General features: G+C 42.4%; 1 protein-coding gene across 4 annotated transcripts in view; it reads left to right on the top strand.

Annotated features, from left to right (window-relative positions):
- The window catches only part of b3gat1a (beta-1,3-glucuronyltransferase 1 (glucuronosyltransferase P) a), a 107,924-nt gene that overhangs the window by 33,421 nt on the left and 47,172 nt on the right, over positions 1-27,331 (top strand). For all 4 annotated transcript variants that reach the window (XM_083772831.1, XM_083772830.1, XM_083772829.1 and 1 more), the window contains one exon: positions 22,682-23,193. The gene's annotated coding sequence lies outside the window, so the exon portion shown is untranslated. The remainder of the gene's footprint in view (positions 1-22,681; positions 23,194-27,331) is intronic.

Here is a 27,331-nt window from a genome sequence, read left to right as displayed (position 1 = left end):
GCCAAAAACCACTTTTGGAGCTCGCCCTCCCTTGACAATGATTTAAAAAAAAACATGTTCAGTGCATTCATAATTTTTTATGCCTCTCTTCTCCCCCCAGAGAAAAACCACCTGGGGCCTAGAAAATGCATAGCCTATTTCACTGTGGCTGCACTATAACACCGGGTGGTACAGTACAGTACAGTACACAGCACATGAGCACAACCAGGACACATAGGGCTCCATTAACCAGTTCAAATAATATTACATATCATATTCATATTACAGTTTTATGAGCTGGGGGCGTGTGGTATGTCATATAGCAATTTTGGGCATGTTAAGAAGCGCTTTCGACACCCCGTGGATTGCGCAAAACGGTGTTTAAGGAGTGTTTGAGACGTACCCAATCAACATGTCCGTACTATTCTCTTTACCAGTCAGCTGATGTCACATACGGAATGCGCACTTTGGGGGTCGTGGTATTACATTTCTTCAGGCTGGCACCATAGAAGACATGACATATGACTTTGTCACATTTGGGTTAATTATTCCTATTGCACTGCATGCTGTCACCTTTATGCCTCAAAATAATTTGTTTCTATTGAAAAACACCAGTAAAATAACGTTTATTATATTTTATTTCATTCAAGTCACGATGAAGGAATGAGTTGAATGGGTGCTGCTTAATGCTGTGCCTGAGGCCCCGATGGTATATGGTCTTCGCTCGTTGCATTTTATTGAAGAAGACTTGAATTGGGTGTGATACAGCGTATGAAAGTAAACTTCCCAAGGATTATGGCGATGTTTTTATTTTTTTTAAAGGTTGAGAAATGAAAGAATTATGGCCGTTTCTAATCTCAACATTTTACAAAAAAAAAGACGCAACAAAAGAGCTGTCTCATAGAAACAAGTAAATAGGTCTATAAAGATAATCCCAAAATAAGCGCATATAACAGGGGTCTGTAACCTATTTTAAATGAAGTGCCATGTTTTTATTTTCTAGATAGTGAGTCTGCCATATCCAGATTAATTTTAATGACACCACATTAAAATAAAAAATAAAAAAATTTGATTGTCCACAAATATAAAGTTCTTCCTTCTTTTTAAATATGTTCTTGCACATTGTTATAATGATCATTATATATCCCCCTGCAGTCAGAGTTCATAGTTTTAATGAATTAATGATGCATTGTGAGCTGGTAGATCTGCTATTTTCAAAAGTAATCTTGGAAAAATGTAATTACATTTTTGGATTAGCCGTCCTTAGTTGGGCAAATGCATTCATCTGGGGATCCTTGACATGGGAATGTGTTGTGTGAGGATCACTGGTTTAAACAACATTAGGAGAAAAGCCCAAATAACCACTTTAGAAACAAGAAAAGCAACCACAACTAGTAACTACCAATATGTACAAGCAACTTTACAGAAAAAGAAGCCGCTTATAATAGACATGGCAACACTCCAGCAGACTCCCAGAGCCGCTCAAGTGTAAAATCAAACAGTGCTTTTTGCATTTATGAGGTGGTCAGACCCACGTCTAATCGTTATGCGCTGAGTGTTTTTAGGTCAAGGGGCTTAATAGCAAATTGCGCAAAGCGAAAATAATTAACATATGGACACTCCCACAATGCTAAAATATTCAGGAACGCCGGCGTATGCCATATGTGTGTGCGTTCAACACGGGCCGATATGCCTTTCATAATACGATTGTGCGCAGAGCGAGGGCAATTTATGTATTACCCCATTGTAAAACGGATCTTCAAAATCCAGCCCATAGTCCTCAACCCTGGAAGCCCTTTCTACCACATTTACAGTGGGCAGTGGACAGAGAAAAATAGAATTAGGAAGCGAGAGAGAGAGACAGACAGACAGACAGGCAGACAGACAGACAGACAGACAGACAGACAGACAGACAGACAGACAGACAGACAGACAGACAGACAGACAGACAGACAGACAGACAGACAGACAGACAGACAGACAGACAGACAGACAAGACAGACAGACAGACAAGTTTCATATCTCATTTTGACACATGGGTAGATTGTAGACTGTAGATTGTAAATCAGAATATTCTGATATAGTGGCTCTCTCTGTGTTTGTGGAGATGACTGATTTAGCCTGTTGATTTAACAGGTGCGCAGCCACGGGTACTTAAAAAATAAAATACAAAGTATTTTATAATATCAGTCTTAATTCAACCAAAAGTTCAAACATAAATCAAATGCTATCAATATAAACTCATAACTCAAACAGTTAACCAATTGATCCAAATGAAAATGACACCATGCAAGCCTAAACTGACCGATGAGAAACAAGGATCTAGCACAGTAGTGTAGAGGAAACAGCTGCTGCCATGCCAGACAATTCAGCCATCTTGAATGGAAGTGGGAGTGGAGAGTGTAGGAACTGATGTCATTTTTATACTGCTGTGATTGACAGTTTGACATGTGTTGCCATTTTTAGGTTGCCAGGTTGGCTGGGTTACACAGCTCTGAGTCCAGTTATAGTTTGACTCAGGCCAGGTGTGACTGCTTAAATAAGTCATCCTCCATCTCATTATTTACCATTCTGTGCTATTGGGTTACAACTCGGATCTACCGTCGGCTCTACCGAACATCGCAACACTCGACACCTTGCACGTTTTGCATGTGTTCGGTGGTGTCTCTCGTGGCTAAAAATCGATACAGACAGCTAGCGCCCCTCCAGTCATAGTCTATGCCTCTTATGGGGAGGATTTCAGTGTAATATGTACTGAGTGTTGGGTTTTCTAGGCGTGCATGTACAATCTGTGCCATTTCACCGTGTTTGGGTGAGACCGGGTTGGTAATGCCCAAAATAGGGACATCATGCAGGGACAGGGTGAAAGTGGTTAAATTAGAGCCCCGCCTCACTGTATAGTCTGGTGTAGAATTGCCATTCACCTCTGCTGTTTAATATTCGTCCCTCATGCTGTCACTTTGCAACAGCATCTGGACTGACGCTTGCTAACAAACTAATTGCACTTCCTGCAACCCAATACTTCCTCCTATTATCAAGCCTTCGCTGGGTGTAAGCATTCTATTATGGAAGGAATGTGATGTGTGGTTGACCTTGGTTCACTGACCCACTTCAAAGACGGAAGACTCGTTTCTTTCATGGGAAACGTGTGTGACCACTCTGGGTGTCTCTGGCTCACTGAAGCTTGTCCCACTCACGTCCACACAGAAAAGGATGAGCATCAAAGAAGATGCACTGGAAACCGCCTCATACATTGTCATTTCGCCAATGGGCTTTGACCTTTCTAGATATCATTTATCTAGAGATGTCTACAGCAAGATTGCATGGTGCAAAAGAGGAAAACATTGAGATTTGGTCTGGTATTGCAGATTTGGTTAAGGGCATGGTTTAATCATTATTATTATTATTATCATTATTTATTTATTTTTTGTTTCCATTGCACAGTAGTAGGAGTAATGACATTTTGTGGCATCTTTGGTCTCGGGGGGGAGGGGTGGGTGGGATTGTTTGTTTGTGCGTTCCTTGCTTTTGCTGTTATGTGTTGTTTTATATGTGTTTTGTTTTCTTTAAGTCATTCATGTTGTTAATGTGTCTTATTGTGATTTTTGTCTTAAAATAAAAAACATTTGATAACAAAAAAAGAAAAGGATGAGCATTACATTGAGACACTGGGGATTACAATTAGTGTGCAATCATTGGAATGCATACATGTATGTATGCATGCAGATTGTGTGTATACAAAATCTACAGATAAGACACATGCACGCATTTTCTAACCTTATTCTCAGTAAAACAAAATAAAGAATACAATAACCGAGCAGTCGGCATGAGGTCGGCGGATACCGTACTTGTTACCGTCCAGAACACTGTTCAATTTACCCGGATCCTTTTCTTCCTTAGCCTTTACAACAATTGTTTTATGGCTTTGCAAGTGATTTTCAAATTATGTTTGGTGGGGTGTTTGCATATGTTATTGATTTCCCCAGAGTGCTCAGGGTGGTAAATAAGCAGATTTATTGCCTTCAATGCAAGTTCTGTTTTGTTTACAGAGGAACACACTGTCTTGTTGTTTAATTACACATTGTGTTCTGATTTGTTGTTTAATTACACATTGTGTTCAGGCTGATTTGTTGTTTAATTACACATTGTGTTCAGGCTGATTTGTTGTTTAATTACACATTGTGTTCAGGCTGATTTGTTGTTTAATTACACATTGTGTTCAGGCTGATTTGCTGTTTAATTACACATTGTGTTCAGGCTGATTTGCTGTTTAATTACACATTGTGTTCCGGCACTCTCAGGATTTTATCTGGAAAAAACGTTTTCACTTTCAGTATGAAACTATGAACATTTGGTTTCATTAGCTGCATTTTGCTTTAAAGAAATTAACAATCAAAGAAACAAACTTATTTGTATTTATGATGTGTTGCAGAACCCTCCCCATGGCAAACTAACTTTCCAAACTATACTTTGTATTGCTATAAAAGAGGCAATAGTGCAAACTCAGAGATTCTCAACCTGTGTTGATAGTGTGTTGACTTGATATTGATAATATAACATTATTTAAAGAAAATCACACTTGTGTGAAGTGAGGGACGCTCTTATCATCATACATCGTCATACATCACATTCCGTGCTCAGCCAATCAAATCATCACAAATCATCACCAATCATTTTGGTGTCTTCACTTTTCTACCCCATAATATTCATATTTACAGTACAGCTAAAACTTTATTTACAGATTGATATATTTGCCAAGTGGTGTATGTGTGTGTCTGTGTCTGCTTTGCAAGGATGTGTGTGCTCAGGCGGAAATATGCATGCTTAAAGGCCCACTGTTGCATCGTTTTTGTCCGTGTGGACCCCAGTAATTACCAGCTACATCCGGACTATGAATTAACCTTTAGACATTGTAATGTCATGTTTGTCCTAGTGATGACAATTCTTCACTGTGTCCATTATCAAATGAATGTATGTATGTCTCTATACCGCCTGTCACTCTGGTTGAACCATAATGACCTTGTGTTGTGACAGCCCCTTATTATACCATAAAATAGCTTTTAATACACGCACCCACCTAAAAACATTGTCATCACATGCGTGTGTTATTTGCTAAGTACTGGAGCGCAGCAAGGATGCATGCAGGACAGGTTAAGTTGCTAATTCCGAAGGTTATATAGGTAACCACTCTCATGTTAGCCAACTATAACTTACCGCGCAATCATGTTGAAGGTCACGTTTAGATTTGCTTGCACATAATATGTGCAAGCAAATCTTAAATAATGTTATCATTAACATAACAGATTTTCCCAGTTCAGCCAATCATAATGCGTTTTTTTATACATATTTGTGAATTCCTTTTGTGCATAATTTAAAATTGCTAATATTTGTGTGTGCATCAGAAGAAAAAACAGTGAATACACATATTCATGAAATATATTTGTGAAACTTATTAATTATTATGAATCTGATTCTGTTGATTTAGACTCTACATTTTAGAGTCATACAACACAACCTTTAGAGTGTGAATTTGACATTTGGAGATGTGACACCAAAAACACCTCCTCTGCACTGCAATGTACACGAGGTGTCAGTATGCCAGGTTGCAAGGTTGCAAGGTAGGCGCTATACCGCTTCACATTAAGAGGTGTCATCTGCACCTGTCCTGACCTACACCGCTACTGTAGATAAATACCTGTGTTATAAAGTAAAAAAGAGTCTAGGGATCACAATATCACCGTTTTGAACGGATGTGTGTGCAATGTGCATGTGTGGTACACTACAGGCACAACGTGGTTGTAAATGCCGGTGATATACTGCGGTAGTCCCCTGGAGAACAGATGAAAGTGTAAGCTTTAAGACCTCCCGCGCCTTCTTTTCAATGTCAGGCACTCTAAGGGGAGGTCGGACTCTTTTCCGTATGAAGCTGTGGAGCAGTGCAGGGTTTCATTGCCCACTGCAGCAGTACATCCTATCGCTCAATTCATAAAGCCTCAGTTTTTCGCCTTGAGCGAGTGTTACGCATGGTTGACTCGTGTCCACAGGGAGCCTTGGTGAACATGCTGCCTCGCTGTGACAGGTCAGCTCCCAAAAAGCAGATGCTACCGCACACTTAAACTGAGCAACCTGCACATGCAACACTCATGCACCCTACGCATGGAAAAGTATACTATTAGGCCCATGTATGTGCAGAGACAAACATACACACACATGATGCATTCATGTACGCACACACGCACATAAGCTACAGGGAAGGAATACAGGTAGCAAAATATATGTACAGTAAAATGCACTGTATATATTTGCATACCGTTTACTGGTAATTAGATTCAGTGAGGAAATCAAGATGGGGTGTATCTCTTGTGATTAATCTGTGCAGGGAAATGTGCAGATCAAACTCCTTATCTTTCATCATATCCTGCAGTTCACAAACACAATCTACCACAGGAATACATCCGGCTAGCTCGTTTTTCTTCCCGTCAGCAATTAGGCCACCGTATACTGCCGTCCGTCCGTACACGATCGGCAACGTCAGCATATCTCCCCTTCATTAGAGTGATGGGGTGTCTTACAAAATACTTGCAATTAAGAGTGAGGATCTGCTAAAAATCTGAAAAAGGTATAGAGTCCAACTGGCATGACAGAATAGAAGGAGCCTTAATTTGGAGTAGACCGACATGTTGTGGCTCTGCAGCAATTAAGTGGAGGGAACAAAGGAATCCGTCTCATTTCCCCATAGACACTCTCCAGGGAGCTGGCAGTGGCAAGCACAGGGAGGGCTGTTTTACACCGGCCCAAACGATAGCCCGTCTCCCAGGTTGATCACTGCGAGCCTCCATGGCTCTCCGTCAGTAGTGGTCTCAGATCTGACAACAGCATTTATGTCAACACCCAATGAAAATGGGTGCCCCAAACTGGATCTACGGGAAGAGCATTAAATAAATAAATAGATCCTTTCAACAATCTCCTTGGGAGGGGAATTGGGGTAGTTTTCTTCTGATTAATTATTTCTGTTTATTCAAGATTCAAGATTATTTATCACATATCCATTATACAATTATTTTAGAGTAGAATCCTTGGGAATAATAACTGTCATTATGAAAGGTTGACTGATAAAATGCCACAAAAAACAAAGGCAGATGGAGACGTGAGAGCAAACACAGCCTGAGGGGAGAACATAAAAATGTGCTGGGGTCCACATTTCTGCGCCGTTTCAGGGTGGAATAAAAATCTACCAAATAATTTACCATGTCCAAGTCCCATCTGTAAACATGCGAATCAGTGAGCAGATACATTACTAGTGCTTGGGCCGCAGCAGCCTGCAAATCTATCAGCCTGAACGATCGCCCCCTGCCACCGCCCTCTCTCGCAGAAGGCAAATTTTTCACAATTCTGCAGTCAATGGATTGGATATTTGTCCTTTGCCAAGTGGCTGACCGACCGCTGAATCAAATCAAGATGAAATGCCTCGTGTGTGACACCCACTTCACCGCTGGTATCTCTGCTCGAGTCGTAACGCCCACTTGCAGCAGTCAGCGATGATGGCCTGTTGCCGCCCGTTAATGTTGTTGCATGTCACGGCACAAATCGACTATGCTGAAGGAAGGACGGTGACGCGACGGGGCTGCATAAGGTCTGAGAGGACATGGAAGTGGGGAAGCTCATTATGTTACTGCGTCAACTCTCCATAAAGGCCTGCATGGACGCCCTATCATTGTGTCAGTCAGTGGAGAGCCATGCAGTAATGCTGTGCTCTGTTGTGGTTGTAATTATACCTCACGAGTATGTGCAGTAGTAATAGTAGCAGAAACGACACGTTAAGTGTAATTGGACTTTGACAGAAACACACTGTGTTCCTGCACATGGGTGGACGATACGTAATTCCTGCCAATGTTTCCAGAGACCTTGATAATGGTGGGGCCCTATGCCTCTCAGCATTGCATACCATTGTTAGTGCGCACAGGAACAATGGGAATAACAGTGTTCATTAAACTCTGAGAGTGTAAATAAATGTACCCATTGGATCCATGCATACTCTCTCAGAATTAATTGAATGCTGAGGATTTTTTAAAGGTGTTGTATAACCTTTACACCTACTGTGAAGCTGTTCACAAACAACGTACCTAACTTTGCTACTTCAGGGAAAACATGCACATACATACTCTTTTTTTACTCGTTCGCTCTTTCTTGCACTCTTTATTGTTACTGTTTGATGTTATTTTATCTAAGCTGTTGCATTGCCTGAATAAGCAAAAAAAAAAGTACTCTTCTGTACCTGTACACAGAGAACATTGTACCTTTAGTTATACTCCATTACATCTCAGAGGCCAATTTTACTCCACTACAATTATTTGAAAATTTTAGTTACTTTGTAGATTTTGATTATCATTACAAAACATCCATTAACCACTTCAGCCCTATATACATTTCGGCCATTTTAAAATACAGTAGCTATCGATATATACCGCCTGTAGATCTGCTATTTTCAAAAGTACATTTTTAATTACGGACTTTTACTTGGTAAGAAACATATTTCTACGTTGCAATATTGATACTCTTACAAAATAGGCGAGTAGGGTTTTCCACCACTGCTTCTATTTAAACAGAAGCAGGAGTGGTCGTGCTGCACACACAGCTCCACTCGTCAGTCGATGCCGTGAGTGAACTGCTAATTAACCAACGTCTTTATCCAAATGTTGGCAGCTTGTCCACGCCGCGCCGAGGCACTGATCCAACGAGGACGTGCCATGTTCCTTTTTAATACCTTTCCTTGTGTTAAGATTACTTAAGTCCGCTCTGTTTTACAGCACTAGCATGGCCCTTGAATTTCCCCCAGGCCACCCTCTAATTATGCAGACTAGGGGAGTGAACCATACATGTGATTGCGCCTGACGGGCACAAGGTAGTATTATTGCATTATTTTATTTATTTTCTTTTTAGGGTGTCCATGCAGGTTTTTACCTCTCGAGGGCAAAGCATGTCATTTCAGTTCACATTTGGATTTCATTCTTTGGAGCATGTTAAAGGGATTTTCTCATTGTTTGCTTGACTGCACCGTGAGCCACAGACGTGCCCAGATTGTCAGCTGCAGCTGTGGAGTGAAACGTGTGTAATATGATACATGATTAGCCCATTTTAGGCGGGAACCCCTTTGGGTGTTAGCATTACGTTATGCTTTAGCTATTTAAAAATAGCAGATCTACAAGCTCATAGCGCGCCACCGAGTGGCGCGCTACGAGCTTGTAGGTCTGCCATTTTTGAAAAATCGAAGAGCGACTGACATAGAAGACATTTTTTGAATCTGATCTCAGGTCAGATTGGGTTAGGGGTCAGTGGTGTTGTAGAAACCCCTGCTGCCACACTCTGCGGCGCACAAGGAAGCCATGCTGCCGAATCAACTCGCCTTTTTTGGGGGTGGGATTTGTCTGTTTTGTCAGGATAATTGGCACTTTACAGTGTGCAGCTCTATAAATGGTCAGGATCAATAAGGTTTCATGTCTCCCATATTTGTCTATGTTATGTCCAGAGAAAAGGAATGAAAATGTAATGTATTAAATATACAAATGTGGGGAATTAATACTCAACGATAAGGATTTTTAAAGTTCTAATAATTTCTGCTATGAGTAATTTATTTTAATGCATCATTAATACCATCCAGGAGACATTCTGTAAGATGAGTCAAAATCCACAAAGATAAAATATGATGGCTCAGGCATCTCAAACAACAGCAACATATACAGATAACATCCTTTTGATAAAAGTTGCAGCTTCTCAGGCTCACAATGGCACTTACAAAAAAAACACTCATGAACATTCAGAACAGGCAGGGGCACTAAATTCACATCATCACCTCCTAAGTTTAACAAAGTGGCTAGCATGACTCTCTTTACTATTCCGCCGGCATAATGCCTTGGGCCAAACACGAGAAGGAAAGCTGCCAAGTGCTCACAACAGCATGCAGCAACATACCATGCAGCCAAGGGTGAAAATGAACCCATCAGCCATTTTCAATGGGATGTACGCTACGTACCCACTGAAAGGTTGAGGCAACTAACTAATTGGGGTCCTTAGTGGAAACAAGCCAACAGGCTTTCTTTGATTCATCCTTTTAGCAGACCTAAATTTCCCCTTTGGGGAAATTGGACCTTGCGGTACTGGGTTTGAGGTTCCTGGGACCCTTCGTTGGCCATTGTTCAATTTAGGTCGAAAAGATGTTAAAACCCCCCAAAAAACGTAACGGACCAGGGGCCCTCATGGGGGTTAATCCGTCCCTGGTCCATGCAAGCTGTTAAATAATGTATGCAATCAATCAAACAAAACTTTACTCCGCCCTGAACACACGTAGCTATAATATGATCAAATTATCATCGATTTCTTTTTCTCGCCATTTGAAAAAGTCACCCAAGTTAGCCGACAGCTTGGAAATTGTATCAGTCATGCACTTTGGATAATCATGCCAGTGGAGTACTGTGTGTCCCCTACAGGGTGCAACCAAAGGGCTGTTGTCTATTTATACCCCGGAGACCATCTGCATTCTGTAATACTGTCTGTGTTACTCAGCTGTACCTTAGGACAGACTGTGTTATTCCTGTACCGTTCCCGCTGTCTTGGCACAGGGAACTAGAAATCCTACACAGGGATCAATGTGTCTTTTTGCAGAGAAGGAAATAAGGGCAGCTTGAAACATAGTACTGTACGTGTGTAAGACGTGCGTGCGTGCCATAGACTGTAAAAAATATGGACAAAGCGTTCCCCGGGTCTAACATGAACGTAAAATGAAGCCTGTAATAATATGCTAATTCCTGATGTAAGTCGCCATCTTTGGTACCAGCTGGCCATTGGCTGGCTCCGTTTTGTATACCAGCTGGTCATTGGCTGCCCAGACAACGAGGCGGGACTTCCCCCCTTCTTCTCCGTTGGTTTTTATTTTGACTCGAGTGGGAGGGGAATCCCGATCATAGACTGTAATGGTAGCCACGCCCCTCAGAACATACGCGATGGTTTTTTTTCTTTATGGTCATTTTTTTAATTAATGGGACCATAATTTTCCAAAAAGAATATTATGACATTAGAAATTAGACTTTAAACTAGTGACTGGAAGAAGAAAGTATTCATGACCATGTTTATTAAGGTAATACAGTCTAGGTGAAGTTGGGCCAAAATACATGGGCCTCTATGGAGCTATGGGGCTTTTTGGGTCCGGTCCAGCGCCACAACAGGCCATTATATGAACTACCGATTTCAAATGAGGCTTCACGAAATATCTGGCTGACTGCCCCCCTGGTGCGTGCGTGTGTGCATGCGCGCAGTACATGCATGCTTAGAATGTCAACACACTTGGAAATGCAGGTTATACATTACATTTTAATGTACATGCAGTGCATAAATTGAATCTATCTATCTATCTTAGACCATGCTGGACCTCCAAAAGGCTTTCGACACCGTAAATCACTCCATACAGATTAATAACCTAAAAGCAATTGGTTTTGATAGCACATCAGCAGAGCTGGATATAATCCTACCTAGAGGGGAGAGAACATGATGGTGGAGGTGAACGGAAGTTGGAACCCCCCACCCCCAAACAGTGAGCTATGATGTTCCACAAGGAAGCATACTAGGGCCTTTACTGTTCCTAATGTAAACGATCAGCCATGGTGACTGCAACTGGTTCCTGCACTGCTGGTCTCAGACAGGAAAAAACAGCAGGTTGAAAAGGCCCTCAGCTCTGGACTGGGTAGAATCTGCACCTGGCTCACTGATAACAAACTATATCTTTACACTTGGGAAATACTCTTTGGATCAAATAGTAATCTCAGCAAGGCTTCTCAGTTAAAGTGGGAGCCAATATTATCACACGAAAATATGAAATTACCTACCTAGGTTCCATCCTGGAGGCAAATCTTTCCAGTGTTAAAATTGCCACCAACGTAATCAAAAAAGTCAACCAAAGAACAAGATTCCTATACAGGATCTCCTCACTGGTCAACAAAAACACCTTGAAGAACCTTAAAGGCCCTTAAAACAAGGCTCCAGACTACCCAAAACAAACTGGTCAGGCTACAATTTGGCCTCTATCTATCCATCTTATTATTATTATTATTATTATTATCTATCTTATTGTTATAAGTACCTGACAGGCTTTAATTTCAGACACCATCTATTTATAGTGTGCCACTTCTATCTATCTATCTATCTATCTATCTATCTATCTATCTATCTATCTATCTATCTATCTATCTATCTGTATTGTGGTGTCTGTGTCACTGTGTGGTTGAGAGGTAAAGTTAGGCGGATTGCCTGACAAATCAAAACATGCCCTGGTCTTTGGCTGAACCGGAGCCTTCCCTGTTGAGTATTGGTACTGTATGTAGAAGCAAGGCTGAGAGTTAAGGGGAGGCAATTGGACCCAGAATCTTTGCCAGACTCCTAAAGGGAGAGTGGCGGTGCAACTGCTAATACGGCAGACAGCTCTGCCTGCTATCGCTGTGCTCACAGCTGGGCAGGTTTAATAGAACTCTCTAATCCAGGAATTGGAGGAGCGCTTTTTGGCAAGTTCTGCACCAGAGAAATTGATTCAGCATCAATATTAGTGGTCAAAGAACCAAACACGCCTGTCTTGATAAAGGTTGAGGCAAGTTACTCAATTTTTAAGAGCCTTTGTGTTTGGATACCTGTTCAGGCTAACAGACTAATCTTGAATCTTTCAAGTGTTTTTTAATTTTATGTCCTATGATATAGATTATTTTTTCCCCCCTGTGAAGGTCACTTTTGGAGTGGAGTTGTGTGAATAGCAACTGGATATAACCACCAAGTTGAGGCAACAGGTTCCAGTTGTTCTTTGCCATTTTACTTTTTTCAACACGTTGAATTAATGATTTCTGCTATGAATGTATTGATTTACACACACTTTTGCACTCAAAGGACCCCAGTGCTGTTTTATACTTGCCTTGACAAATAATGGTCATGCATATGCATTTTGTCAGTAAAAACTTCAATTACTTCAATCAATTAAATCAACTTCAATCCATCAATTAGTTACAGTGCAGGGGAAAAAAGAATGCGAACCTAAACAGTGATAAAGGGGAAACAAGAGTGAAGACGACTTGCAAAGGAATAGCCAGGAACCCTACAAAGTAAAATACTAATAAAAGTGGACTCTAGTTGGTTCAATTTTGACACGCTATTAGTTAAATAACACTGGATTTAACTGTGTAAGCATCAGATGTAGTTTATGGGCTACAGTGTGTGCGGTAGTTGTCTCGAATGTGGGGCACCCATCCCCAAACATTTTCATCTTCCAAACGTGTCACTATCTCACCCGCCCTCTCTCATGCTCGGCTCTTCAATTCTCTCCAGTTGTATGAAGTGGAGTATCTCATCCTGCACACAATTGCCCACAACAATGAGAGCCAACAGGGTTTTATGAGGTGGAGGGGACAAAAGAGGGCTCCTCTGAGAATGCGCTTCTTATCCTTTGGTATTATTGTGATGCTGCCATATCACCCGGCATTCACAGTTGGAAAAAACAGCATCATTAATTCTGTCCACTGCACCACGGTACAGAGGGGTCTGACGATGATGAAAGAGAATGATCCCAGGCTAAACAAGCAGCTCTTTTTGGTTCAACACTATAGCTGAACACTACAGTCAGCCCCCAAAACGTCACTGTCGAGTGGAAACCTCGTATGTCCAAAACCGTTACTTTCCAGGTCCAATGGAGCCCGGATTTAGTCACAGCCTGTCCTGTTTTTCTTTCATGTCATCTTTGGTACATATGACTCAGCCGGAGATCAAACCCCAACCTCCCAGTATCAGGGCAGATACTCTACCAGTGCCCAAAAGGTAGATCTTGATCTACCAGTAGATCACAAAGGCTGTGCAGGTAGATCACAAAGTAATATGCACCCTTCTATTATGTACTGTAACATCAGCGTCAGTATTCCAAAGGTCATTTTTGTTTTAGCAATGGGATAACACATTCTTTGGGTGGGTAGAACACGTTTAGCTGGGCATTTTGAAAGCTCAAGTCAAAAAAGTGTGGGTGCGTATTAATTTAACCAGCTCAGTGGCCTTGAGGTTAGAGTCTAACCTCAAGGCCACTGAGCTGGTTAAATTAATATATTTATTGACAAGCACTTGTTAATACTTTTCATTGGTTAAACATTTATAAAAAGAGCAGACGTAGAAAACATTTATAAAATCCACAGACACCTCTTTCACAACGTAAAAAAAAAGTTGCAATATGGATATACAAGGTTTCTGCCTGACATGATCAAGTGTCTCCATGGCAACCATGCAGCGACCAGACTGGTACAGTAAGGCTTGAGGTTTTTACTGAATATCATAAACAAGACGAGTGAAGAAAGAACATTCTCAATACTGTGCGGTAATGAGCTGCACATTCTTACCTGGTCATATTTAAGGCGCTACCATGCAACGGCTTCCACATCACGCACGTGTCGAATGCACTTCACAAGATCTATGGGGGGGGGGGGGGGATCATTATTATCTTTCAGATAAATAACTTTGCACATAATTACAGCCCTGTAGTCTCCATTAGGCCTCTGGCATTTTTGTTTATTGTGTAGCGCGCATGCATATAAGGACAAAGGCTGTCATTACTGTATGTTCAACTTGCTTATCATCCTCAGCAAAACTGTTAATTGTGATCTTCTAATTAGATGACTAATCCGATGAATAATAAGGGCTACAGGTTAGTTGCATGATGGTTACATGTGTAAAACAAGGACTTCATGCTGGGGTTTAACGCATTAGCCTCCGAAACGTATGAGTTTGAGTGTTCAACTTCAGAATGTGTTTACAGCGTTGGGTGTGTGTGCATGCGTGCGTGCGTGCGTGTTTTCGCCAACGCCTGGCTCTGCCATTTGCAGGATCGATCAAGCCAAACCACCACCTCCCACAGAAACCCAACCATCACCACAGCAACCGCAATTACTGCTGATCAGACACGTTGTCACGGTGTGGACACGGAGGTATAGGACTCAAATGCAGAACGACCAGGCCAGGCAGAGAAGTGAATGTTCAAGAGGCTTTAATCTCAAAGAAATCACAAGGAACAATGACTACGAAATAACTACGACTTACTAGGACAAAGAATACACACAGGGTACTGACCTGCAGTGACCACATCATGCGACAACAAACAGACAAGGAACTGAAAACACTGGGGCATATATATAGACAAGACTAACTACACACAGGTGAACTGAAACACACAATCAACACTGGGATAGGACAGTGTTGATTGACAACAGAACAGAACAGAACACAGGTGGCTAGGGTTACACTGGAGGTGAGACAAGGCAGGTGACAGAAAACAAGGCAGACAGGAAATCACAGAACACTATTACAAAATAAGGTACAGAACATTGTAAATCTGAATTGCCTTTTTGGTTATGCTTCCATAAAGGAGCGGTTTATATGTATGTCCTGAAGTTGCAATTGTTTGATTCCCATACCAGGAGACGATGTTTAAATTGACTCTCAGTGAGTGACCTACAGTATAGGTATAGACCATAGTCAGCGTGTGTTTACTAGCATTAAAACCTCTCAATTTGCTGAGAAGATAAAGCCATACTGCCTTGCCTTTTTGTAAATACTAGACCTGTACGTGCCCGTCGGCCACCAGCCTATTTGGGAAAGATGCAACTTGTTTTAACTATCTAAAAATAGGCAAACATTCTGTGAAAATAGGTGAGCAACAACGTGTCACTTTGCAATGTGTTGTGAGCTTTGTTCGCTCCTATGAAATAAAACAAAGTACATGGGGTTTAAGTGGTAGGGACACAGTAGGGAGGGAGCTGCCATTAAAAATAACACAACAGGAGGGGAGAGAGAGAGCTCAGAGAGAGAGAGAGAGAGAGAGAGAGAGAGAGAGAGAGAGAGAGAGAGAGAGAGAACACAGTCTTGCGATTGAGAAAGGTCGCCATAGGCAGACCTGGCTCCCAAGAGAAGACAGACTATGCACCCACTGCACACAAAACGAGGTAGAGACTGAGTTACTCTTCCTAACCGTCTGCCCACTGTACCAAGACATCAGAGACATATACTTTCCACGGATTACAATCACCCAAGGAGAATTTGAAAACATGACAAATGACAAAAAAAATATCTGTTGGGTGAAGTACAACAATGTGCTAACACAGCAGCAATATTTGTGAGCTGCTGTGACAGGAGAAGGATGTGGAATACAAGCACCTTAAGGAATACAAATCATTGTGTGTACACTGTTTATACCCTACACTGTTTACAGCAAATTACCTCAGTACATAGAAATACTGTTAAATAAACAGAGCAACTAACTTTGAATAAATTGCTGCTACTTGTCGCAAATGTATTTTATACTAAGTGAATGCAAAAACATTGAAATACTGCTAAAAAGAATAACGCTAACATCTCACAGTCTCCTACTGTATATGGATGTATAACTATCTCTGCCAGAAAATGCACAATCTTTTCATAGTTTCACAAGATAGTATTACTCAAAGTGTTATTGTAACACAGCTCTGTTGGCCTTTATTTATTTCGGATCCCCATTAGCTTCCACAAAGTGGTCGCTAATCTTCCTGGGGTCCACACAATATACAATAAAAACAGATACCGGTAAAATCTAGTTATCAGTTATGAAGTCGCTCTGCATTTAACAGAGACAACGATGACCAATAGTAACAAATACAGTGTTTACACAAAAAATACAATAAATCTAAAAATCTATCAATGAAGGCATAAGGCCAAAAACATATCTTAAAAAAAAAAAAAAATTCCTTTGAATTGAATTGAGAGAGAGAGAGAGAGAGAGAGAGAGAGAGAGAGAGAGAGAGAGACAGAGACAGAGACAGACAGAGAAAGGATTCATCAGAGGGCCCACATTTTCAAGAACGTGAGACAGAGAGAAAGTGAGTGAGACGGAGGATGCAGTGACAAGGTTTTGTGTAGCTGGCGAAAGCTTTCATGTCAAACTTTGCCAAGACGGATGCTGAACTTAGACCCGAGTGTGCATTATTAATATCGACCACTTATGAGAGAATAAAGAAGCATTTACTCAGCAACTGACATGCCTGAATTAATCATGGAGCCACACTCAAAAGGACCGGAGAATTCTCTTTCATGACAAACCTGGCAATTTTCACTCAACTGACAGATGTCTTCAGAATCAAATAGGCTATAGCCCTCACGCTTTCTATCATTATCTCAGGCATTGCCTTACGTGTCATCAAAGTTTTAACAGAGGATGGTCTTTGTTTTACCTTCACGTTGTTTTTCCATTCACTGAACATACAACAGTCTGTGCGTGTGTGTGTTATGTGTCCATGTGGAAAGATGGAAACAGTAGAGTTGGGAATCAACACATCTCCTTGCTTATGAATGAATTTACCAGCAAAAACTTAGTCTATTTGATCTGACACAATTGGCTTGACCACAGCCTTTTTATGTTTGAGCTGACATTCCCCACACAGGCCCAGTACAGATACAGGCTAATGATCTTGAATGACTCACAACACTGTCTCATTGATAATATCTCTTTTATATCTCTCTATATATCTCTCTTCTCTAGCCATATCTCTCTTCTCTAGCCACAAGCAAAGTGTCCACCTTTCTCCTGGCCATCTTCTTTATTCCATCATTCTGACAGTCTCTGAAGTGATGGCGCATAAATCTCCCATATCCCATAAATTAAATATTTTCCCTTTGGCAGACAAACCTGTCATTAATTAAACAGGTCTCTCTTTTTCCGAATCATGTTTAAATAAGCTTTTTTTCCAATTATTTCAGAGGGAATCTGGTCATGTTTGGGATGGGAGAGTGCTTGTTTTGTTTCCTATACTCGTATGTGCAATTCCTTTTCTATGTAAATAGTCATGCTTGTAAAACCATTCTTTATTCAGTTGAGAGGGACACAAAACAAGCGCGCCCCATCCCTCCAGGCTAACCGCCTACTAAGGACCATTCTGACAAACTGTGTGTGATTAGTTCCTTTTTCTTTTGCCACATTTCCCAGCTTATACATGTTTCAACAGACTAGGAGGCTGTAGATTTCCCACCCCGCTGGGGTACCGATGAATCTATACATTCCCCATTTTCCACATTTACACTGACATATATCTATATATCGATATAAGGAAAACTGGTCATACTTTCTCTGAAGAGTGATTGTACCATACTCAGTGGTTCTCAAACATTTTCATGTCAAGGACCACCAAATTGATACAGTATAAATTTGGATGCAGACCCCCATTTGAAAATAGTTTGTGCCAGGAGGCTGTAACTTTATAATTTTATGGGACATAATATGCTATATATACTCGACTCGAAGATCTTTTCTTTTTAATAAATGGAAAAATGTGACGTATTGTGAGTTTGTAGATTGGCTATTTGGAATAGCGGAGTGGTTAAACTGATTTTAATAGTATATTAAGTAAATTTGCAGGGGGACCCACTGTAACTCCTTTCAAGGACCCCTGCATGGACCCTACTGTTTGAACACTGCACTACCTTATGGACGGCATAATAATATATCACTGTATGGACGTGTTAAAAACAGACATCGCCTTGAACCAACCACACCCATCAAAGGATCAAACAATTAGTTTCCATAGCGATTTCCGGTGAAAACTCAATCACATGATTCCCCAATCCCACTGTTCAATGCAGCATGTCTCTCTCCCTGGGCTAGAGAACCTGTGGGTGTGTGTGCATGTGTGCGTGCGTGCGTATGCGTGCGACCGTGCGTGCGTGCTTATGCGTGCGTGCGCGTGCGTGCGTGCGCGTCTTCTACAGCTGTTTCCTGGACGGCTCCCTGTGGCTCCATCCATCAGGTGGGAGTAGAATGGGAAGGAATTGCACCCCCGGGACGCCATCTCATTCTCTCCCACGCTGTGTGTCATGTGACCACGTGACCGCATCCTGAACGGTCACTATGGCGCTAATGACACAAGTGCTGTGGCACACACGTGCACGTTAGAATAAAGAAATCACACCCGTGGGAAGTGAGGGGCGCTCTTATCACACTGTACATCATCTCATTCTGGCCAATCACAATTTGTGCCCTCACCATCGTCTTTAATGTTTGTGTTTACACAAACCCTCAAAGTTGGACATTGGAGGGGCTACCGCCCCTCAACACCTATAAGTTTAACACATATCGTTGCTGTCAGGCAGACACCTTGGATTTTTTATAAAGCCCTTATGTCCTGGCACAAATACAGCGGAGATAGCCGATCTAAAAGCTCTGTCTGATAAAACCAATTCACTACACAAGCTTATGAGAACGTAATTGGATCCATTGGAGCACAGAGCTATTACCTGCAGTAATAATCGGTATTGGTTTTGGACATACAAGGTTTCCAGACTTTCCACCTGACAGCGACGATATGCGCCATGGTGACATAACCGAGCTCTGCTCAGATACTGCATGATGTGTCATGATGTACGTACGGTAACACGCCGTAATAATATCCCATTCTGACCTGAGATCAGATTCATATGAGGTTTCCGCCGGACACACACTGGTCTGATGAACCCATTCTGACCTGAGATCAGATTCTAAAAATGTCAGTCGCTCTTCGATTTTTCAAAAATAGCAGACCTACAAGCTCGTATCGCGCCACTCGGTGGCGCGATATGAGCTTGTAGATCTGCTATTTTTAAATAGCTAAAGCATAACATGATGCTGACACCAAAATGGGTGCCCGGTCAGAATGGGATATAGTACGCACCGCGAGCGTAAATGCCACGGACAAGATGTACCTGTGCATTTATTGCACGCAGGGAATAAATTTAACGTTAACGTTCTGGTGGTGCATGCAGTAAACGTCACTATCAGTGCTGCTATTCCTGTCCCTATAGTCTCTGCACAGTGACTCTGTAATGGGAGTCATCAATTCCCTGTCACTCATGGCATCAGTGTTAAGAACCACGGCCATAAACCACCAGGTCAAGGGTCGTTCTGAGGATCCCAGAGCGTGCATGGACTGTTACGTGCGGATTTACAGTGCTCCTGTGACTGCATGGGTTAGGACGTGCTTGCATGTGTGTGTGTGTGTGTGTGTGTGTGTGTGTGTGTGCGTGTGCGTGGGTGTGCGAGCGTGCGTGCGTGCGTGTGTGAGGGTGACTGAAGTTCGATTCTTCTCCATGCCAGTGGGCTGGACAAGTGGTTTTCAAGTCGGATCAATAACACCAACACCAACCCCTCTTCTCACCCACGTATACTCCCCTCCCTGTCCCTGCTATATACCACCACCACCACCACCACCACCAATCCCTGCTGTGTCCTCCATCCATCACTGTCAGGGCAGCAGAGACTGAAGGGAGTGGATCGGTACTCTGTGGTCATGAGCCCAAGTTAGAGAGCCACAGTCTGCCACAGTCTGCCGCAGTGTGCAGAACACAGTACACACACACACACACACACACACACACACACACACACACACACACACACACACACACACAATGTGTGTAAATACATGTGGGTGCTTATGCTTTTCCGACATGTCAATAGTCCGACCTGCGGAAAACGACCGGATTAAGGTTAAGGTTGGCGACCGGATTAAGGTTGGCGAACATGTACTGCTCCGTGCTTGCGGTTATAGGTTAGGGTGTGAGGTAGGTTGTCGTTGTAATTTGCACATCTGCAGTCTAGTGATGATAATGTAGTTAAGCACTCTTTGTTTTATTGCTTTTGTGCCATTTGGTTTTATGTAAATCTTCCAGTTTAATGGGTCTGTGTGTGTGTGTGTGTGTGTGTGTGTGTGTGTGTGCGTGCATGTGTGCATGCGTGCGTGCGTGCGTGAGCGTGCTTCTTAATCGACCTATTCTTGCTGCTGCAATGATGACTCCACTTTCCCTCAGATACTAAGACTTTTATCATCTATTTTGTCGTATCTTACGTATTATGTGTGATGGGACTCTCCTAAGTTCCTCCCGATCATGCATGCATCCCGACTTTCACTGCATGTAGTGGTTTCACACATTTTGCGTCCGTTAGAACCATGACTGTTATAGCCTACTGTATAGTATAGTATAGTATAGTATAGTATAGTATAGTATAGTGTAGTATAGTATAGTATAGTATAGTATACCGCTATACATACTAGACCTGAAGAAGCTCAAACAAAAAATCTAAAAAAAGGGAAGGAAAGGAAAGGAAAGAAACAACACGACGTATCGATTGGTCATTACACATCGGATCAATAAAAGCATCTATGCATCTATCTAGACACACACAGACACACGTATACCGTACATCTGTACACCTATTATGTGACAACATCGATTCTGATTCTGACCATAATATTTACTTTATTCTTTCATTATTTGCAACACTAAAAGGGCATTCTTGCATGGCTCAAAAAGCACATGGTTTTTAGATCACAGCAGCTCAAATCTGGTTTTGTAGATCAGTTGGATTAGCATAATATAGTTCACTCCCCCGTGGTTTTGAGATAATTACTTTCCACCCCTTATGATAACCCTATTGAATTCAGATTAGGCCAATAATGAACCCATGTCATGAACCCTCCATGTTGTACATTGTCAATAGGATGTTAATGGGCTCGACCCTGCTCTCATTTTTCAAGCATTGCATCAGATGGTAGCCATAGCTGTCCCCTTCTTCTTCAACAACAACAACAATAACATACCCTTGGGGCAAATATAACCAATACTGAAGCTGATGAGAAAGACAGAGCAAGTCCTCACCGATGATAGAAAGCGGTGGGTGGGGGGGAATGGGGGGGATCATGGTGGAGTGAGCCGAGAAGTGCAGCTGGTGTATTTGTCTCATTCCTCCCAAATGGACTTTCAAATGCCGTTCCCTTGAGAGATCTGCATGTAGCGGAAAGAAAGCTATTAATAGTATGATACGGTCTGAATATGTTTGTCATGTTTGCCGTTTCAGTCTCTTTGGAACTGGCCTTTTTGTGTTTATTAGCTTGTTTTACCCTATATAAGACACATAAACACATTCCCCAGAATGAAATGGAAAAAAGAAATAACAGCTAGATTGATTCTGGTGGGTAATTGACATGTGAATAGGAACTAGAGTAAAATGCACAACCATTTATCCAGTTGAGGCGAACTACATATTGGATCAAACAAAACAACCAAATAATATTTTCCTCTCTGTCAATCAGTAGGTCTATGGATGTGCCATTTCAACTCTTCTCGCTTTCCTGATCTTTTCCTGGAGGTTTTATTCACTGATTAGCCTTGATAATTCTACTGCTTTGCTACTGACAAGAAGTGTCCAGCAGAGGAACTCTATATCTATTTAACGGATTCTGAATAATTATAGCAAATGCCCGCTTTCTCACTGACAATGTTCTGTTTCTGACAATGCACTGACAATCCACAGAACTGCCAATGGCAGGACATGGTGAAGTCCTCAAACGGCACATCTGTATGCTGTGACTGACTATACTTAACCTCACCCAGAGCCTTCTGTGGAATATATCCACCCAATATTAATGTCTTTTTGACTGCTGTCCAGACCCAAATGACAGTTAACGCCTCTCTGAGTCTGAGCCATGCCACCCCTGCATGGCAGCTACAGTATGTCACCGTCTCGTCCCAGCTGAGATATTCCCATCCTGCCCACGTGCACGCCCACGTCAATGCCGCCCATTGTATTGGCATGAGGAGGGCCATTCTTTCCTCACGTCTCTCCTTCTTGTTTCTGCAGGGGCCGGCCCCGAGGACGACGTGAAGCTGCTGCACGTGGTTTGGATGGATGTCACCAGCAACACAGCTGCTGCTGCTGCCGCTGAGCCTGGGTTCCACTCCGTTGGGTCATCACCAGACCACTGAGCCTGGGTTCCACTCCGCTGGGTCATCACCAGACCACTGAGCCTGGGTTCCACTCCGCTGGGTCATCACCAGACCACTGAGCCTGGGTTCCACTCCGCTGGGTCATCACCAGACCACTGAGCCTGGGTTCCACTCCGCTGGGTCATCACCAGACCACTGAGCCTGGGTTCCACTCCGCTGGGTCATCACCAGACCACTGAGCCTGGGTTCCACTCCGCTGGGTCATCACCAGACCACTGCACCCCCATTCTCCAAAAGTGAACAATTAAGGGGAGGCTGAGACGGAGAGGCAGACATTCTGACAGTGCATCCACCCGATAAAAAGGAAGAGGGGGGGGGGGGAAGGAGAGAATCCGTGGTGTGTTGCAGACTGGCAGAGTGCTGCTTGTGAGTACATACTATTGTTCTCCATGTCGTAGAGGTAGAGATTCAGATTGTCATACCGGTGCAGTGGCCGAGTTACTATACCCCGTCCCCCGGCCCAGACATTTTACTGTTTCCAGTACAGCAAATAAGGAATGCACTTTGTAATCAGAACAAGGCTGGGGATTTTCATCATGTAGAATGATTGCTTTGTCAAGCTGTAGACTTCCAGCTCAAACTGACAATTTGTCATATGTGAGCGTATACCGATTTCTCTTCCATATTATTGTAAACTGGTGTGTTGACACCACAATGGGACTGACCCAGACAGACCTGTCGCATGTCGCTTGTGTCTTTGTTTAACTGCAACAGGGCTGCATTAGTAATTCTTGCAGGGTTTTGTTACGGCTCTGGTGAAGACAATTACATTTAACCCCATCATGTGGTTTGAGTGATGCTATAATAACACGGCACCATGTTCCATGGCACTGCATAAATGGGATGTGGTTGTTTAACAAACTGCACCTCCATCCATCCCCATTATTCTTTGTTGTCTCCACCAGGCCGAAGGCATGGGGGGAGAGTATGTTTTGCACTCCGTCCGTCCGTGTGTCCGTCCGTGTGTGTGTGTCCGTCCGTGTGTGTGTCCGTCCGTGTGTGTGTATGTGTCCGTGAGCAGCTAATCTCGGCCACCGTTAACCCGGTCGATGCCAACTTTTGCACACACACTCCCTGGATGCCAACGATGAACCTCTGCCCCAAACTTTCCAGAACGGCCTGTTATAGCGCCACCAGGAGGCCGCTTTGTGCAAAACAAGTTTTTGCACAGTACACCTACAGATTTTGTCCAAACATCACGCAAATTGGTACACAGTCTCTCTAGAGCCATTCAATGAAACCGGTCTTTCAGATTTCTCAGACTCCATCCTGATTGGTTGAGATTGGCTTCCAAAGTTCACAGGAGTGCTCAGTTTCAAACAAAATGCTGCAAATCATGAACACATCGCGTGATTTCCGTGAAATTGTGCACCCACATTCCCACTAGGCCGAGGACGAAATGCCACATGAACAATTTCAACTCAGCCTCAAGGTGGCGCTATAACTGGCCGAAAAGTGTTTTTACCTCTAACTGCACGGATCTGTGGATAACTTTGTATGCCAACTCCCTAGAGGCCAAGGAAAAACCTTTGCCTGGAATTTTTCACATCTGCTCTTTATAGCGCCACCAGGAGGCCGACATATGTAAAACACATTTTCTATTAATACTCCTTCAGATTTTATCCAAATTTCACGCAAATCGGTACACATGATCTCCATAGTGATGTGATCAAGACACGTTTGTTTGATTTCTCATATTCCATCCTGATTGGCCACGATTGGCTCCTACAGTTTTCAGGAGTAGCCCGCTTTGTACAAATCGCCACAACTCCTCAACGCAGCGTCCGATTGCGATGAAACTGTGCACGCATATTCCCACTTAGGCTGAGGAAGAAATCCTGGTGGAGACCTGTGCCCAGAAGGGCACTTTTTCTAGTTTCTCTCTCCTTTTCGCTCATTCTTTCTACGTTCTATTTCTACTACACTCATGCCACTGCGTTTTCATTTTTGCCAGGGAGATGCAGGCAAAGCATTCGGAGGACAGGAGGGCGAAATTAACCGACACATTCACTTACTTCAAGCTGTTACGATCTCCCCCGGCCTCTGATATTATTAAACGTATACACGTCAGCTCGGCACAGGAGAGGACGGGAAGTCACGGGGGGAGAAAGACGGTGTAGGAGGGGAAGGAAATGGAAGGTCTGGGGGAGGGTAAAGGTGGAGATAGGAGATTTGGAGATTGTCTTCAGATGTGGACACAGCAACGGAGAGGGAGAGACACTGAGGGAGAGCCAGAGGGACATGGGGGAGCAATGAAAGAGTGTGCCACTGTGCAAAGAGAGATGTTAAGAGTGAGAAAAAGACAGAGAGAGAATACTGCAGATAGCGTATGAGAGAGACGGGGGTGTTCCTGTCTCCTGGGTACTAAAGGAAATATTGTGCTTCTTACTGGCAAGCCGTGGGCCATACGAATCCATGGCTCATATTGTCTTTGCTGCCCGCGGTGCCCGATGCTATCATATATTGCTGAAATAGGAGGCCGGACAGGCCGATCAAAATCATTAGAAAGAAGAAAAGAAAGTCAGGAGACAACACTATTTGTTTTGTTTTTCGTCTTATAAATTATTTGATCGGCCCAAAACATTGTGTTCATTGTCATGATTTGTCACGATCCGAGTTGGCTTTGTCCGCGGCGTAACCGTCTTTAAATAAATTAAATAAGAAGTGCCGATGGGAGAATGCATTGGGTTTTCAATTCCTCGGCCACTCGTTTTTCTGAAAGGGGGAGGGACTGCGGCGCTCTATAAGACATATACAGTAAACTCCTGCCGTAATAGGATAGCACCACCGATGGGCCATTAAATGTTATTGTGCTGCTGTGTTTTTGGTGATTCTTTTAATATCCTGACTGAGACATATTTGAGTTTTTCATCAGCCTTGTGACTTCCTTATTTCGTACAACCATTCCACATTTAAAATAATGTGCACACACAGTTCTGTTTAGAGTGATACAAATTGTGGCTTATACTGTGTAAAATACTACCTACCGTACAGTAGAAAACATGCTGCAGCGTCTGATTATTACAATAATGTCTTATTGTGTGTTGCTCGTGTTCCATGGCCCTCCAAAATCTCTACAAAGCTAAGTGTTATCATCATGGCATGATGGTAAATATGATGAGAATAAGACCCAGTTTGTAAAACATTTTAAAAGGGAAACCGTGAATCGTGTGAAATAAACACGACACAGATAAATTCAACAATGCCTTGTAGTCGCTGCCTCATCATCAGGATGATGGAATGATTTATTAGGCGATGAAATAAATTCCATTAAGTCTTCAGGGATCACAGTTACATTTGCAATCTGACGCAAACGGCACACGCTGCGTCATTATTTATACCACACTCCCAACCCCATTTAATTGGAACCATTTGAATTAGAACTGTTCTGTCTTCTAGAACAGTGGTTCTAAACCTGTGGGTCGGAACCTGTGGGTCGGTCCCCACGTGATTTTGTGTGGGTCACCAGATTACAGCAAAGTGAGGATACAAGGACGTTTACGACCTTTTAATACATAAAACGAATGGGGGGGGGGGGGGGGGAGAAAATAAAGAAAATTTACTTTTGTACATGTACTGTACATGTACTTCTCTATTTGTATTATAATCTACATAGGGGGACCTTAGAACTGTGGAAAAATAAACAAATTAACCCGGCAGTTTCACTCATGATGAAGAATCAACTGACTGCTAGAAAACGCTAATGTTACTAATGGCGAAATCTTCGCTATCTGTGACTGGGCCTGGCCCTGTGACTATTTTCGCTTAAAGGTTAACGGTCATAGGTCAATTTTGATTGATGTCCAGAGATTTTGAAGTTGTGTAAATGTGTGCCTCTGTGGGCGGTATTTATATGCAAATATCATGACCAATGTGGCATTGCAAGACTAAACAATGGACATCAATGATGATGTTTAGGTGAAAAAAGAACAGAAAAAATATATATTAATTAAGTAATTAGTTAAAATAAAAATGTTACCGAAAAGCATTGTTGAGTCTTACAGGGTTGGTAGCGAAAATAGACTGTATGAAATATGAGTGACTGACTGTTATAAATGATACAGAGACACCTCCCCGACAATCGGCGAGGCAGTTTGTTTATTTTTTGGACCACAATTCTTATATGAGACGATTTTAAGATGACCCAATGTTATTCTCCATACAGAATAACCAGTGGATCAGCGAGTGACGTCAGGACTTCGGCACTCTATTAAAGAGAATAACTGATCTACAAGCTCACAACGCCTCATAATAATCTGTGGAACAAACTAAATGCCTATCATTTCCAGTGCTTGTCAGGGTGGGATATGCCCAGTTCAAATATGATTATTTTGGGGGGTCCCCAGTTAAGGTCCCCAGTTCAAATATCATGATTATTCTGCGGGGTCCCCAGTTTCTTCAAATATGATTATTTTGAGGGCACGACCACTAAATAAATTATGGAAAAAATAAGTGTCTAATCAACACAGCAGGCTCTCATCATAGATTTATAGACTGTCATGAT

The sequence above is a fragment of the Protomyctophum parallelum genome (assembly GCF_964188405.1).
Source record: "Protomyctophum parallelum genome assembly, chromosome: 9".
Taxonomy (NCBI): domain Eukaryota; kingdom Metazoa; phylum Chordata; class Actinopteri; order Myctophiformes; family Myctophidae; genus Protomyctophum; species Protomyctophum parallelum.
Note: the sequence above shows the minus strand (reverse complement) of the source record. Positions and strands in the feature narration are given on the sequence as shown.